The sequence below is a fragment of the Protopterus annectens genome, chromosome 2.part1 (assembly GCF_019279795.1).
Source record: "Protopterus annectens isolate FY-2018-M chromosome 2.part1, PAN1.0, whole genome shotgun sequence".
In the NCBI taxonomy this organism is placed as follows: Eukaryota; Metazoa; Chordata; order Ceratodontiformes; family Protopteridae; genus Protopterus; species Protopterus annectens.
In genome coordinates this window covers 1,356,342,075-1,356,360,062 of record NC_056729.1, presented here as the reverse complement: position 1 = coordinate 1,356,360,062, position 17,988 = coordinate 1,356,342,075, and the positions used below count along the sequence as shown (strand labels likewise).

At 43.0% G+C, this 17,988-nt stretch overlaps 1 pseudogene; it reads left to right on the top strand.

The window, feature by feature from the left end:
* Positions 1–2,133: 2,133 nt before the first annotated feature.
* LOC122794972 lies at positions 2,134–9,153 on the top strand (annotated as a pseudogene).
* Positions 9,154–17,988: the final 8,835 nt, after the last annotated feature.

Here is a 17,988-nt window from a genome sequence, read left to right as displayed (position 1 = left end):
GGAATCCAGGCTCTGTACCAGGCTGTACATGTGAAGTAGTAGGTGACAGCAGGAATCCAGGCTCTGTACCAGGCTGTACATGTGAAGTAGTAGGTGACAGCAGGAATCCAGGCTCTGTACCAGGCTGTACATGTGAAGTAGGAGATGACAGCAGGAATCCAGGCTCTGTACCAGGCTGTACATGTGAAGTAGTAGATGACAGCAGGAATCCAGGCTCTGTACCAGGCTGTACATGTGAAGTAGTAGATGACAGCAGGAATTCAGGCTCTGTACCAGGCTGTACATGTGAAGTAGGACATGACAGCAGGAATCCAGGCTTTGTACCAGGCTGTACATGTGAAGTAGGAGATGACAGCAGGAATCCAGGCTCTGTACCAGGCTGTACATGTGAAGTAGTAGGTGACAGCAGGAATCCAGGCTCTGTACCAGGCTGTACATGTGTAGTAGGACATGACAGCAGGAATCCAGGCTCTGTACCAGGCTGTACATGTGAAGTAGTAGGTGACAGCAGGAATCCAGGCTCTGTACCAGGCTGTACATGTGAAGTAGTAGGTGACAGCAGGAATCCAGGCTCTGTACCAGGCTGTACATGTGAAGTAGTAGGTGACAGCAGGAATCCAGGCTCTGTACCAGGCTGTACATGTGAAGTAGTAGGTGACAGCAGGAATCCAGGCTCTGTACCAGGCTGTACATGTGAAGTAGTAGATGACAGCAGGAATTCAGGCTCTGTACCAGGCTGTACATGTGAAGTAGGACATGACAGCAGGAATCCAGGCTCTGTACCAGGCTGTACATGTGAAGTAGGAGATGACAGCAGGAATCCAGGCTCTGTACCAGGCTGTACATGTGAAGTAGTAGGTGACAGCAGGAATCCAGGCTCTGTACCAGGCTGTACATGTGAAGTAGGAGATGACAGCAGGAATCCAGGCTCTGTACCAGGCTGTACATGTGAAGTAGTAGGTGACAGCAGGAATCCAGGCTCTGTACCAGGCTGTACATGTGAAGTAGGAGATGACAGCAGGAATCCAGGCTCTGTACCAGGAGGTACATGTGAAGTATTAGATGATAGTAGTAATCCAGGCTCTGTACCAGGCTGTACATGTGAAGTAGTAGGTGACAGCAGGAATCCAGGTTCTGTACCAGGTTCTACATATAAAGTAGTAGGTGACAGCAGGAATCGAGGCTCTGTACCAGGCTGTACATGTGAAGTAGTAGGTGACAACAGGATTATAGGCTCTGTACCAGGGTGTACATGTGAAGCAGGAGATGACAGCAGGAATCCAGGCTCTGTACCAGGCTGTACATGTGAAGTAGTAGGTGACAGCAGGAATCCAGGCTCTGTACCAGGCTGTACATGTGAAGTAGTAGGTGACAGCAGGAATCCAGGCTCTGTACCAGGCTGTACATGTGAAGTAGTAGGTGACAGCAGGAATCCAGGCTCTGTACCAGGCTGTACATGTGAAGTAGTAGGTGACAGCAGGAATCCAGGCTCTGTACCAGGCTGTAAATGTGAAGTGGTAGGTAGCAGCTGGAATCCAGGCTCTGTACCAGACTCTACATGTGAATTAGTACGTGAAATCAGGAATCCAGGCTCTGTACCAGGCTGTACATGTGAAGTAGTAGGTGACAGAAGGAATCCAGGCTCTGTACCAGGCTGTACGTGTGAAGTAGTAAGTGTCAGCAGGAATCCAGGCTCTGTACTAGGCTGTACATGTGAAGTAATAGGTGGCAGCAGGAATCCAGGCTCTGTACCAGGCTGTAGATGTGAAGTAGTAGGTGACAGCAGGAATCCAGGCTTCGTACCAGGCTGTACATGTGAAGTAGCAGGTGAAAGCACAAATCCAGACTCTGTACCAGGCTGTACATGTGAAGTAGTAGGTGACAGCAGGAATCCAGGCTTTGTACCAGGCTGTACATGTATAGTAGGAGATGACAGGAGGAATGCAGGCTCTGTACCAAGCTGTAAATGTGAAGTAGTAGATGATAGCAGGAATCCACCCTCTGTACCAGGCTGTACATGGGAAGTAGTAGGTGACAGCAGGAGTTCAGGCTCTGTACTAGGCTGTACATATGAAGTAGTAGATGACAGCAGGAATTCAGGTTCTCTACTATGCATTACATGCGAACTAGGACATGACGGCAGGAATTCATGCTCTGTACCAGGCTGTACATGTGAAGTAGGAAATGACGCTCTCAGTTTAGCAGTTAGTCTGCATTCCTGCCCTCACATTTGGACAATGTTTGGGTAGGACTAAAATTAAAACGATAATTATTGACACAAGCAGCAGAAATGAGATTCTTTTATAGGGTTCCTGATGTGACCATGACAATAATGAGCTGGGAAAATATAGCAAGGACATTGAAATAGTGTTTCTGCTTCTCTGGGTCAAGAGAAAACAGCTGTGGTGTTCTGGGCACCTAGGGAAAATGCATCCGGTCACCTTGCCTCCATTGCGAGATGTACTAGGCACATCCTGGTTGGAGGGGTCTATGGTAGACCTAGGATATGCTGGAAAGATAATATCCCTCAAATGTCTTAGGAACCTTTATTGATCTCCTAGGATGAGATGAAAGCTGTTTGTGAGAATTCTTATCTGTCTTGCTTAGCTTGCTACCACTGCAACCCTCACAATGATGAGTGGTTTATAAAATGTGTAGATGTTTTTACAGCTATCTGTCTCTCTATCCATATACACACACATCTACCTATATATCTGTATAGAAAGGTCTCTCTCTCTCTATCTCTCTCTCTCTCTATATATATATATATATATATATATATATATATATATATATATATATCTTCCTCTTTTGGCTTGTCCCGGCTATGGGTCATCACAGTGGATCATCTGTCCGATCATGATTGGCAGTGGAGTTTTTTTTATGGTGTCGAGTTGTCAGCCTGGCACCCAACCTTCCACAGAAGGCACACACATGTGCACATTCACACCTAGAGCCAATTTAGAGTGCCCAATCCATCTACAGCATGTCTTTGGGATGTGGGAGGAAACCGGAGCACCCGGACGAAACCCACGCGACCACAGGGAGGACATGCAGACTCCGCACAGAAGGCACCCCAGCCGAAGATCAAACCGGAAAACCTCTTGCTGTGAGGCAGCAATACTAACCGCTGCACCACCGCGGCTGCCCATTCTCTCTCTCTGTATAAATTTATATATATATATATATATATATATATATATATATATATATATATATATACATATATAAAATATATTTATATAGGGAGAGAGAAAGACAGTGATAAATAATTCAGCTGGCACAGTTAGTTCATTATTAAAAGAAGTTTTATTTTACAAAAACAAAAGTATGAAATGGATTTTGCCAAAATAAATTAACTTCTGTTACCTTTATAACACAAAGTCTTACCTCTTGTGTTGAATATTCCCTCAGCTGAAAAAAAAAACTTCTGCTCTTTGGTAATTTATTAAAATAATAACCAGGACTTTCCAGTGGCACTTCACAGCTACTTCTCTGTTTGACTCTTTTTTTTTTCTTTTTTAATTTTTCAAAACACCTCCAGACTCCTGTGGACCTTCTCCTTGTGATGTCTGATTTTGGCCAACTAGTTCCTTCTTTAAATATACTCAAGTTGATATCTGAACACCATTCACAGCAAAACCCACTGCTTCACCTTAAGGAGTATCTATTGGCTATAGAATTATTACTAGTAACACCAGAAAACATTTCCAAAAATAAAGGCATTTTCTCTCAAGTGCAGAAATATATATATATATATATATATATATATATATATATATATATATATATATATATATATATATATATATTATACATAGACATTTATAGCCTCACTGTACCAATGTTTTAAACATTAATGGTCAGATTGTCTAGCTCATCCCCATGAACCAAATTTATTTGGACATTCAAAATAGGCTTTATCATGAGTCCTGCAGGGGAGAAGACAAGCCCTATTCTTTCTGCAGCAGTCACTTGAAACAAGTTTAGGGAAATTGGGCTGAAGTTTTCAACATCCGAGCAAAGAACATTTCTTTGAGGTGAGCAGTAATACTTCAACAATTTCAGTATTCCAGAATACTTGGTGTATTTTTCTCCAGCTGGACATAACAAAAAAAAAAAAAAAAAAAAAAAAAACAGTACACAATAAAACCCTCTCTTAGAAAACATGTCCTTCAATTTCAAACATTCATTCTCAAATGACTCCCACAAAGTCACCATACAGGCTACCCTAACAAATTGGCCTTTAACTATGGCCCATTTCTGTGAGAAGGGGTGACTACTACTATAGTGGAGGAAGCTATTGGAATATGTTTTTTTATGATAAATTTCTGCTAGGAACCTGTAATTTATATTGTCTTTCTTCAGTAAAATGTCCATGTATGGAATTTCAATATCATTAATAGTGTGTGTGACCTTCAAGAATGAGGTAATGTTATTAATGTAGTGCAAGAATGGTTCAACCTGATCCCTTGGTCCCTTCCAGAAATTAAATATATCATTAAGGAAAGGGGTATATGTATGGCAAAAGGGAAAGAATGGTGACTCCTTTAAAAATCCCCTTTCCCACTCGAGCATCACTATATTAGCGTAAAGGCCCCCACAACATGAACCCATTGCCACCCCTTGGGTCTGGAGGTAGTATTCCTTCTCAAAAAGAATAAAATTACTTTTAAGTACCATATGCAGGAGTTGTTCATACATATTCATTTTTGTCGTGGGATATTCTTCAGATGTAAGTAATCACAGAACCATTGTTCCCCTATTTCATCGGGAATAACTGTATACAATTCAACCATATCAACTATCAGTAAAAATTCATTATCATATATTATATTATATTATTCATTTTTCTTAAAAAAATCCAAGGAATTGACACACAAATGGGGTTCTCCCATTAGATGTATCTTTAATTGCATGTCTAGGAATTTCACCAGTGGATGGGTTATTGAACCCCTGGCATCCACTATAGGTTGCATTGGGGGCTGATATATGCTCTTATGTAATTTAGGTACCCCCAAAATAACTGAGGTTATGGGGAACTCTTCTGACAAAAAGTGTAGTTCATCAATGGTTATCAAACCGTCGATAAAGATGCCCTGAATAAATCCATTTATTTTTCTGTAAGTGCCATTCATTTCATTTAATGAACACCTGTTATAAATGGGGGTATTCAGGATCAACCTCATTTTCTTGATGTAATCATCCTTATTTATGATGACCACACCACCCCCTTTATCAGGTTACATAATTCTAGTCCCCACAGAATGGTTAAGGAATTCTAGTTCATCTAGTTCATCATTACTCAGATTGCACTTTTGTCTCCTATTATTATTGTTTGTACATAGCATTCTTATATCCAGTTCACAAACCTTTTCTAAAGTGTCTCTAGTACTTTTGTACTTTTAACCCCCCCTCCCCCCGTTCACCCAGCTTTAGAGATTTTTGCTGTAAATGGAAGGAACATTAGCTTTGTATAACAGATAACAATAGTCTTAACACGATCTATATATTTTTTCTTTTGAGAATATCTTCATTATAGTTTATTTTTTCCTTTTGAGAATATCTTCATTACAGTTTCAGTTCAACATCATACATGCATCCAATATTTTATACAAACTAGTGCCAGAATACAGTGCACCCAAAGTTTAACAAATAATGCACTCCATATTAAACACAGCTTCTTTACCTATTTGATTTATCCCAACTTGTCAATTTCTCTTGTACCACCCCTGTAGCTACCACAACCAGACCACATTATAATCCTTCTTTCTCTGCATTTTCTAGTATTCTTCCTCTACCATTCTGTTTTCCCAAATGCTATTGTTTTCCATATTAATTCTGTGTTCTGAGTGTTTCTTTCTTTGCCAACATCTTCATATGTCATTTATTTTCTTTCTGATTCTCCTCCTCCTCTTAGTTCATAAGAGCAGGTGCCCACTTAGATGTTTGTGTTCTTGTAATGTGATTAATTCCTAAAATAATCAAAAATCTTACTAAATAAATATTCTTCATCTCTTCTCTTCTGTTCTCTTCCCTTCTCTCCACATCTCAGTGTGCTCAACAGAGAAAGATCAGTAAAGATGGGAGCGTTTCCCTTACTACCTTATCCAGTCATTTCCTATTATCTTTCCAGAAATTCTGTAATCTGAGATGCACATTATATGCATTATATTTGCTCCTATCTTAGTCACAATCTCTCCAAAGTATTCCTTCGTCTCTTTCCTATAGTATTGGGAGCTGTCATGCAAAGCATGTATTCTTAAAGTGACAACTTACCATTTGTCTGCCTTGATCATTAGAGAAACGTCAGGAGAATGGATTTAACATTCTTTACTAGGATTATTAGCCCATCAACAGTGCACTTTCTGTCCAAAAAAAAAATCTATGGCCCTTGGTCTCTGTTAAAGCTCTGTAAAAAGAAATATTATAAAAACTTAGTTAACTTGAGTTCTAAACATGTATTAAGTAAATCTGTTCTATCTCCTTTCATAATGTATACTACTCACCCTCTAATCTCTCCTTCAGCCTTCAATAATATGAGGTGACTTATACATATCTGCCACAACTCCTTTAACCAACCTTCCCTAAATGCTACCCTCTACTGCTTATACAGATGCGACACAAAACGTGCTTACTTTCCTTTCTCATTCCTTATTTCTCTGATATATGTCATGCTTTGCATTTCTTTTTCCATTGTGGTTAACTTCACAGTCTTGTTATCCTCACAAGAGACTGCAGTTGTGCCACGTTTCCATGTTTTTCCATCTTTTAAATAACTGATTCCAAAATGTTATGTTTCTGCTACTTTATTCCCATCCCCACTGTTGGCAAACCGTCTTCTATTAGTATTCTTATGATTATTTCAAATGAATAATAATGTCATTTTAGGAGGCATGCTAATGCCCATATCACATACAATAGCCCAGCATCTATTTGCAGTGACAATTATTACTTTTGTCCATGGAAGCTTTCTCTTATCTAATCTGATTTACTATCCCCTGTTTATTGCAATTGGTTATTTTTTTCCATAGGATCTTTGACTTCTGAGGAATATTGCAGCTTGAAATATTTCTAATAAGAATGGCGCTCTTCTGAATACATACTTCACGCTGCATCTTTGTGATGAGTCAACTATATATAAAAGAATTTTACAAGAGTGACATTATAAAGGACTCCTTGAACCCATTGTGGCGATGTTTAGATTTTGGCTTGATGCCTAAGAAGTTAGACATCTATTTTGTGCTTTGTGGTCAGAATCTTGGGTGGTAGGGATGACCAGTACCAGCTCCTTATTGAATGGAAAGTGAATTTGGATGGACTGAAGTATATAGGATAACAGATACGGACTCTCAATCCCAATAAAATCATATTTGGGCTAAATGACGGCTAGTGCGCTTTTGATCACAATGATATTTTGGAGAATGAAAATGTCCAGATGGACTCAAATACTGCCAGGAACTGCTATACTGTCTTTTCACTTCTTAGACTTCATACAGCTCAGCGTGCAATAAAGTAGACACAGGTGACTGCACAGAGAATAGGATCAGACATTGAAGAGAAAATTAGATTTACAGTCTCAGCAGTGGACTGAAAAGAGAGTGTGAATGTCTACAGCTGAAAAAGTTTGGCACTTCAAAATGAGCTGGAAAGACAAAAATGAGCCCTGTAACAAGAAGTGCAAAGACTGTAGAAAGAGCAGAGGCTGACGCAAACTAAAAGGGAAGCATTTGAAGAAAAACAGTAGTGTTTGCAAACAGAGAAAGAATCCTTAAGTGAGCAAAATAAAGAGTGCACTTACAAATTAGAGTCATTTTTAAGACAAATGCACAACTGACCATGTGGTGTAGACAGCTGTTGTCGGAGCTGTCTTACATTTATCCTATTGATGGGAATCAACAGAAGGATTATTTTATATGTGGAGTAAAATGACCTAATTCAGAAGATTTTCAAGCAAAGGAAGATTTGAGCACAGCTGTTGCCCTTGGTTACACTGCTCACTTGGTGTCAATGATTTCCTGTTTCATAGGTTCATAGTTTAGTACTAAGCTAACTGCCCTTGTGAGCCATTTTAAGCCTAGCCATTTATCCCTTGTGAGACTCAAACCCTACACCTTGTGTTTGTAAAGCAAACACCTTAGCCATTACGTCACCCTCCCAACCCCTTGCAAGTGCCACTCTGATATCCTATAATCCACAAGGGATCAAGGTCTACAATTAAAAACATCATTGCAGACAAGTTGTCGGAGAAGGAGCGGGACTTTCCTCTGTATTCCAAAGTTGGTGAGCGGTCGCAGTTTGATCATGGTGTTTACCTTCTTAACAAAAACATCGCTCAGCTTAGATACCAACATGGCCTGTCTACACCTGATCGACACCCAACACTACCAAATCTCAAACATTTTGTGGAACATAGGTTACTGGTTAAATGTGATCGACAAATCTCCAGTGCAATTCCAGTACCTCCTAGGGTTCAGACTTCTATTTTTTGAGGCGAGGCTCTGAGATCATCCATTCCATTGAAGTGGTTCCTGCAGAAAAAGGAGTTCATAAGCGAGCAAGTTCAGGGAATGAAAGACTTCGGTATAAGACACCACCCCCTACTTGCAAAATAGCCACAACTCAGCCAATCACTATTGCAGCAACTCTAAGAGACCCCAGTGTGAAACTTGCATCCTCCTCTCTTGGTATTTCTGCTAGATATCTTGAAATGAGTCAAAAAGAAAAGGTTTTATGTGTAGATGTTAATGGGGAAAATACAACTCAGAGATGCATCATAAGTGGCACAAAAAGTCACGGCAAGAGTATACCTGAGAGCTGCAATGCAGTGAATCAGACAGTTTTGACAAGTGAGTTTGGTGCAAATGTTGCTGGTGAACCAGCTTGTGACCCTGATTTCCAGTAGGCACTGAGCATTGCTCTGTAGAACAGGCAGAAGTAACTATGGGTATGGAAGCCACAGGATTTAGCTCCCTAGAACAGCTAGAAGCTTTTAGTGATATCGCAGTGGATCATGCTATGGCTGTGGAAAGTGATGAACAAGTTCTAGGAAAACTGGATGCTGAGAGCTTTGAAGAATTTTCAAGACATGTCTATGCACCGAGTGAAACTGTATCTAGCTTTCAGAGGCCACGCAAAAGCTGGGATAAGTAAATTATTGAAGAAGACATTTCAGAAATTGAACTGATTAACCTGGAATGAAGACTAATTTGCACTTAATATATGCCTTGTGTTAATTATAGACATAAATAAATGATGCTGTTCTGGTAGTGAAAAAGGACTGTAGAAGCCATGACATGCACATATCCTTAAAAGTAAGTCCAGGTTTAAGCTTCACACTTAACCCATTCCATAGGTGCTTTTCAGACTTGCGGTATACTTTTCTGTGTAATGGTATGGTTAAGTGACACCTCTGATCCTGATTCAAGGAGCTTTCTTTTGTTGATTTAGCACTTGACTACCTTGCTCCCTATCACTGTGGCTATTAGGCTTTCAGAAAAGCAGATATGCATTGTGTTTCTGCAAGGCTTAGAGGTATGTATATTTCAGTCATTCCCAGTTATTTGCAGTCACTCACACAGTTTGCATATTATCCTAGCTTTTGTTGATTATGAACTTTCTACATTTGCAGCTGTAGAATCATGTATTCCTTAAGTATGTTTGCTGGCAGCAGATCATAAATCAAGACCACAAGAGATGCTGTGCATTTTTCTGGGCCCTTCAAATGTTGTCTGTTCTCGCCAGCACCACTGCTTCTCTCCTTTGTATTATGAGACTTACGATGAAACAGAGTGTCAGGTGATAACAGAACTAGCCCAGCAGAAGGGTGAACCATAGGGCCTTTTGAAATATCCCATGTTAGGAATATTAGAGACACAAAAAGAAGGGACTGGGTTTGGCATAATGGTTAAGGTCTTTACCTCATCGACACAAAGAACAGGGTTTGATTCTGACCTCATGTTATTGGCTAGGCTTAAAATGCCCATTCAGGGCAATTAGCCTAGTATTCCCCTATGAAACTATCAAACCTGTAGGTTGATAGGAGGTTACTAGGCTAATGATCCTAGGGTCTTACAAGCCTAGTTGTGTAAAAACCCAAATACCTTACTGACCATATTTAGATAGTCGTTGTTAGCAGAGTGATTCTGTGATCAGCACCAACTGCTCCTGTCCATGAGGGACATAGGTGTCACCCCAGGATGAATTTACAGTCATCCATCCAGTTGTCAAGGTTGCTGTTGAATAAGGTCATTGAGGAGCTCTGCTTCACATGGAGTGGGAGCTTATTCCAGAGGAGTGGCAGTTGCTAGGAGATGTATCTATCTCTCCAGCATGTTCTGTTAATATCACAAGCTAGGTTGAGATCCCTGGAGTGAGTTATTTTTGTCCCATTTGATTTGCAGATGTGCAGCAATTCCATTAGGGCCTCTCAGTAGCCTGTATGATACAGAGCACAGTGACAGGCTTTCAGTCTTTCCATGTATGTCATATTTTGGAGGCCCTGGATTCTCTCCGTAAGAATCCTCTGTGGTCTCCCTCTAGTTTCTGCAGGTGTCTGGTGAGGTACATACAGAAGGGAGCATTATATTCTGTTAATGGTCTGATAAGGGTCGAGTACAGCTGCGCTATAACCTCCCTGGTCTTGGATGTGATGCCCTTATTTATGAGCTGCATAATGCTGAATGCTTTCCTTACCACTATGGACACATGGTGATTGAAGTTTAGATTGCTATCAGCCGGTGTTCCCAAGCCTTACTCCACTGAATTTGAGCTTAGAGGGGTGCTATCTATATCATAATTAGCAGGGGCTACTTCTTTGTCAAAGGAGACAATGAGGTATTTTTGAGTTAAGTTTTAGTCAGTGAGTTTGGCACCAATCATTTGTATGCATCAGCCCAGTTTACAGTCCTCTGTGTAAAGTTGGTAAACCACAGGCTGTCTGCCTTCACCTGGACTTCAGAGAAATAGATTCCAGACAGAAGAGGGCCTAGTACAGATCCTTGCAGTACCCCACTGGTAACTGGTCTACTGGTGGAGATGGACTCCCCAACTTTGACAGTGTGTGTTCTGTCAGTGAGCCAGTTGGCTACCCATCAAGTAATGTATGGGTTAATCTCCAGCTGGGGGAGTTTCTCTATGATACCTGAATGGGGGATTATGTTAAAGGCCTTGGCTAAATCAAGATACATTGTATGTACTGTTTTGCCCTCATCCAGGGCTTTAGTGACATTCTCAAAAAAGTCCACCAAGTTTAATAAGCAAGATCTACCCTTGATGAAACCAAACTAGATTGGGTCAAGAGTCTGAAGCTTGCCTATGCCCTTGTGGATAATGTCCATGATGATTCTTTCTATGACCTTGCAGATAAGCCTGGTTAGGCTTATGGGTTGACAGTTCTAAGGATCAGTTGACCCTTTGTGTAAGGGGATTACTGTTGCTGTTCTCCCCTCTGCTGGGACAAAGCCAGTTCTCAGGCTATGGTTAAAGGGAGTGCAGAGTGGTTCTGTTAGGTCTTGTTTTAAATTGTTTAGTAAGCAGCCTGGGATGTTATCTGGTCCCACAGAGGCTGTGTTATTGGCCTTGGAGAGTGCTTGCATGATCTATTCTTTGGAGATACTTGGTACAGGACTGGTGTCAGGAATGCTTTGGGGTATGACAGTTGGAGGCGGGGGGGGGGGGGCAGTGAAGTTATTAAGAAATCTGTTAGCTAGCAGGTTAGCAATTTCCTCAGGTTCAATGTGAGTGGTGCTGTCCACTATAAGTTCAGCACCCAACTGGGCATTCCCTCTTAGGTTTCAGATGTAGAATGCCTTATGATTGTCTTTAGCTAGGGATGCTAATTTAGATTCATATATAACCTTAGAGGACTTAACAAGATATCTGATTTGCTTGTTCAAACTGTGGAGGGTATTCATTCTCTGTTGAGTTAGTTCCCTCCTGTTCTTAGATATTAGATTATTTCTTTTTTTTTTGTATAACATATTTATACTTACAGTGCACCAGGGTGACTTGTTTTTTCAGGAAGACCTGGTTTTGTTCCTGTTTGGTACAGTTGAGTCAGTACATTTATTTAGGTGGCTGTATAGGGTATTTGTGTATTCCTATGCACAGGAGTCATTGTTGTCTATGTTAGGAGGTGCTTTGAAATGTTTTATACCATCGCTTAGTAGGCAACAGCTTGCTCTGGAGAAAATTTTCAGTTTTTTTTACTGTTATGGGAGTGGCAATTTTGATCTTTACTTCAAACAAGACATATTCATGGTCTGACTTTACCAGGGAGGGCAATACACAGAGGGTAGTGCAGTGATCCCCCCATGTTGGTGAGCACTAGGTTCAGGACATTTGCACCCCTTGTGAGGGTGAGGACCAACTATTCCAGGGCATTTGAATTAACAAAGTCCAGGAACCTCATAGCGATCATGTTTGTGAACCACAATATATTCTCTACCACGTGATTCAACACTGTCCATTTATCTAAACATATCACATGATATTAAAAATGTCATCAAACAAATATAGATATAAAAAGACATAAATATATTTAAATGAAAAAATATAAATATATAATACTGCAATGTTGTTGCTGAAGCAAAATCATTGCATATGTATTCTATTATATGTAGTAATTTTTGTGTAGTAATTTTGAAATATTCTTGTTTTAAATTAGTTAATAAAGTGGTATTAGATATCACAGGTAATGACTTTAATAATGCACTTGAAGCGAAAGATATGTTGGCCACTAAAATTAACAACTGGTTTCCAGGCATTAATGAAAGTATTAATCTCATGTGGCTTTTAAGCCAAATTAATTTTCATTAAAGTTTTAGTTTTTAAATATCAGTGTCTCTTTTATATGCTGGACATTGGATTTTGCTTCAGTTGGTTTTGATGGAGTTTGTGTCATATGTTCTGATGAATTTCTGGTTTAAAGCGGAATGAAAATGCTCAACTTTGATTAAACCTCTTGTCTAATTTTAGACTGGTTCTTGTTTTTCAGTGCTTAGTTTCACATTCTTGAGTGTATGACCTTCAGATCTTGTCTTTTTTATTAAATTCTAATGTTTATTCTGATATCTGCAAAGTCCCATATTTAAACAGTAAGGCATGTATTTTTATATTATTTGCGAGCCCTGCCTAGGTCACCTAGTACTGGATTCAGCTCTTCTTATCCCTACTTCCTACTTTTAAGCTAAAACTTCCAAAACTGTCAGACAAATGTTGGAGAAACTCAGAACAAAGCTAATCTAAACCAGTATAGCGTATGACTCTTGTTATCTTTAGTTTGCATACTCTTTAGCAATAATCCATGACTGGCTATTGGCAATGCAGGATTTATCCATGGTTGGTGCGTTGTGATTATGAGGGCAAAGCCCAAGTGATTAAACAGCCATCCATGTGTAAATTAAGAAGTTATGTACTCACCATAACGTTCCATCTGAGTAGGTATCTTCATTTGTCTGCAACCTTTGGGATACGGATTCGATCTAGGATCCGAGCTGGCAACTTCTACCACAGCATAGATCCGAGCTCCTAGCTCCTGCCTTTACCCATAATCCCCTGCCAACCCTGACTGACCTCAGATCAAGTTTGCCCGATATAACCATTGTTACTGTGCCTCAGAAGGGGCTTATCTAAGACAGATCCTATAGGTCAGGGGGAAGGAGGGGGGGGGGTGGTTGCAGACAAATGAAGATACCTACTCAGATGGAACGTTATGGTGAGTACATAACTTCTTAATCTGAAGTAGGAACTTCATTTGTCAGCAACCTTTGGGACAGAGTCCCCAGCTACCTGAATCCTGGGTGGCCTTTATGGAAGAATATTCCGGAGCACTGCAGAGCCAAAGGACACCCTACCTCTGGAGACAACATCCAGTTTGTAATGGCTGATAAAGGTATGAGTTGAGGCCCAAGTGGCTGCGGAACAAATATCATCTAAGGGAACCCTAGATTTAAAAGCCGCCGAAGTAGCGATGGCCCTAGTAGAATGAGCTCGGACTCCCTGAGGTGCAGGCCTTCCCGAACTCTGATACGCCAAGAGGATACAACTAGCTATCCACCGTGACAGTGTAACTTTAGAAATTGACTTGCCTAAACTTGTTTTGGCAAAGGAGACAAACAACTGGTCAGATTGCCTATGACCAGCAGTTCGATGAATATAAAAGCGTAATTGTCTGTGCACATCCAAGGAATGCAGTTTGTACTCTCCTTTGTTCTGGTAATTGGGAAAGAACACGGGAAGATTAATAGATTGATTAATATTAGCTTTTGAAGATACCTTAGGCAGAAAGGACGGATTGATCCTGAGGTAAACTCTATCCTGATGGAAGGCTAAGTATGGCGGTTTAACACATAGAGCCTGAAGCTCAGAGACCCTTTTAGCTGAAGTAATGGCCACCAAGAAGGCCGTCTTCCAAGAGAGGTATTTAAGATCAACCGTAGCCGCCGGCTCGAGAGGGGGGCTTGTCAAGGCCTGAAGAACCAAAGATAAATCCCATGGGGGTACTACCTCCCTGACCGGGGGTCTGAGGAGGAAGGTACCCTTGAGGAAAGCTTTACAAAGCTTGTAAGTAATTAGAGGGCCCGATTCATGCCCTACATGATAATGCGAAATCACTGCTAGTTGTACCTTGACTGTAGAGCAGCTAGCCCCTTGATGAAAAAGGGTAGTTAGAAAATCCAAAACCGATGTAAGAGGCGCCGTGAAAGGATCTAAGTGATGGTGCTCCGCCCAAATGGAGAAACATTTCCACTTACTTCGATAGACCCTTCTGGTGGAAGGTTTATGTGCTGCTACTAGGATGGCTTTGACTGGTGAGGAGATTCCGGGAGTCCTTATCAGGAGTGGAACTGGAGCAACCAAGCAGTCAGCTTGAGGTTGACCAGGTTGGGGGTCAGAAGACCCAGAGGGTGAGTAATGAGATCCGGAAGGGGATCCAGAATCCAGGGTGGATGAATCAGATGAGACCACAGGTATGGGAACCACGTTTGACGAGGCCAGAATGGGGCAATGAGGATCATTTTGCTCCCCAGCCGACTGACTTTCTGTAAGAGTTTTAGCATCATGGGCAATGGAGGGTAAGCCTAAAGGAGACCGGGAGGCCAAGCATGTACTAGAGAGCCTCTCGGGGACTCCCCCTGAGGGGGGATTAGAGCGAAGTAACTGTTGCATTTGGTATTTGAAGGAGAGGCAAAAAGATCGCAACAGGGTTGCCACCATTGGGCAAATATTTGTTTCACTACTAGAGGATTGAAAGACCATTCATATGGGGTCAGAATCGAATGACTGAGCCTGTCTGCTAGGATGTTGGACTGTCTCAGAATGTGCGTTGCAATGAGAAAGCGGTTGGTGGATATCGCCCATTGCCACACTCTCATGGCCTCGCGACAAAGAGGATAAGACCTGGTTCCCTCCTGTTTGTTGATGTACCAGACAACTGAAATGTTGTCCGTTTGTACTGCAATCATCCCAATTGGAAGAAGGCTGTGAAGTGCCTGCAACGTCAAAAGCACCGCCCTCATCTCTAGGACATTGATATGCAAGGAGGTTTCTGTGTCGTTCCACGTGCCTTGGACCATTCTGCCTGAATAGTGCCCCCCCCCACCCCAGGCGAGAGGCGTCTGTGGTCACTGTGGTGACGGGGGAAGGCATCGAGAATGGTCGTCCCGTGTGGAGACTCGAGGACTGGAGCCACCACATGAGTGACCCTCTGCAAGCCCTGCTTAGGGGAATAGGATGGGACAGGGGGTTGCGAGACAGGGACCATTGTACCTGGAGGGTCCACTGCAGGACCCTCATATTTAGATGGGCTAGGGGCAGCAGAGGAATTGCTGTCACCATGGACCCTAGAGCCCTCAGGATCAATTCCGCCGGTGGAGCAGGAAGTCGGAGAATGGCCTGAACATGCAACCTCAGGTTCTGAAGCCGATCGGGAGTCAGGAAGGCAAGCATTAGTTTGGAATCCAATCTCGCCCCTATGAAATCTATTACCTGTGTAGGAGCCAGAGAGGATTTGGCCATGTTGACAGTCAACCCTAGGCGTGGAGCAAGATTGAGGAAATAATCCCTGCCTGAACAGAGCAGATGCCTTGTTGGGGTGATGAGGAGCCAGTCATCCAGGTACGGAAAGACCTGAATTCCCTGAAGCCTCAGGTGGGCCGCTATAACCACCAAGACTTTGGTGAACACCCTTGGGACTGAGGTGAGACCGAAGGGGAGGGCCCTGAACTGAAAGTGACTGGCTCCCAGCCAGAAGCGGAGGAACCTCCTGGAACGTCTGTCCACCAGAATGTGGTAGTACGCATCCTTGAGGTCTATCGAGCACATCCAGTCGTTCTCCCATAATAGGGGTTGAATAGATTGTAGCGTGACCATTCAGAACTTTTCTTTGGGTACTGCCAGGTTCAGGAGAGAGAGGTCGAGGATGGACCTCAAGTCCCCCGTCTTTTTTGGCACCAGAAAGAACCTGGAGTAAAACCCTGATCCGAACTGATCTGGAGGGACGGGTTGGATGGCTCTTTTTTGTAAAAGCTGCTGAATTTCTGCAGCAGCTGCCTCCCTCTGACTGGGTGGTACATCGGAGACGCTTCTGGTTTTGGGGGTTACAATAAAGGGAATTTGGTAACCTCTGGATATGATGCGAAGCACCCAGTGATCTGTTGTTATGGACTCCCATATTGCTAGGTGCTTCGAAAGACGCCCCCCCGACTGCCTCCAGAGTGGAGCAGCCGGGCAACCCCTCAGGGGTTCTGCGTGGGCCTCTCAGAGAAGGGTTCTCTGGACCCAAAATTTCTGGGACCCCCTCTGCCTCTTGGGCGGCATCCTCCCTGTCCTCCTCTGCTACGAGAGGACTGGTTGTCTGGAGCAGACTGGGACTGATGCGATTTACAGAACCACATCTTCTTCTGACCCTTTTGGTTCTTGGAAAAGGACCTCTGGGGAGCAGAGAAGTGGACTCCGATGGCAGACAATGTCTTCCCGTCTTTCTCGCTCTGGACTAAAGTGTCGCGAACGGTTTTGCCAAACAGTGCAGAACCATCAAAGGGGGCATTCGCGAATGACAGTGCAGAACCATCAAAGGGGCCATTCGCGAATGACGCCTTAAAGGGTTCCGAGAAGTCACAATGTCGGAGCCAGGCTTGGCGTCTCATTACCAGGCCGGCTCCGCCAGCTCTAGCGGGTCCTTCAGTGGCATGAGACAAGAGCTGCATAGAGGTGTTGGAAACTGAACGTAGAGTGGGCATTCGGGAGGAGTACAGCTGCTTGTCCCCTTCCGACATGGACTCTGGGGGGGATGCAGCGTATTCTTTTATTAGATCTCACTGCATCCAGATGACGTGTGCCATATAGTTCAGTGCCCTCATGGAGAAGGTTGCTGAACTAAAGACCCGCTTCCCAAGGCAGTCCATCGTGCGAGACTCCTTACTCGGTGGGTGGACCGTGGAGCTCTCCTGAGCCAACTCTCTCTTAGTGGCCGCCGCCACCAACATGGCATCCACGGGGGGACCTCTGCTCCAGTGGGTTCTTTCAGCAGGGGGACTCAGGATTCTATCCGGGCGCTTGGGGACTGGCTCTACAGTGTCCGGCTCCTTCCAAGCCCTGGTGGAAATAAGGTCCACCAGGGGGAAGGGGACACCCAAGAGGTAGATGGCCCTGCTTCGAATGCCTCTAGGTATACGGACTCATCGGAGGAAGCCTTGGGGGCAGACCACCCTCCCCTAATCCTGAGCATTTCCATGATGTCTCCAAAGGAGACATCCTCGGGGGGGTGACCTTGTGGAGCCTTCCCCTTCATCTAAGTCCGTATCTTCCATAAGGGACTCGGGGGAGTCTATGTGTCTCCTCTTACACTTAGCTTTGTGAGGGACCTCCTCGGGGGGGCTGTCCGAGGAAGACTCACCAGCAATGTCACGTTCCAAAGGAACACCCAGAGGCGCTGAAGCAGGCTGCCCCGAAGGCCGGGTGATGGGAGCCTGGACAAGCTGAGAG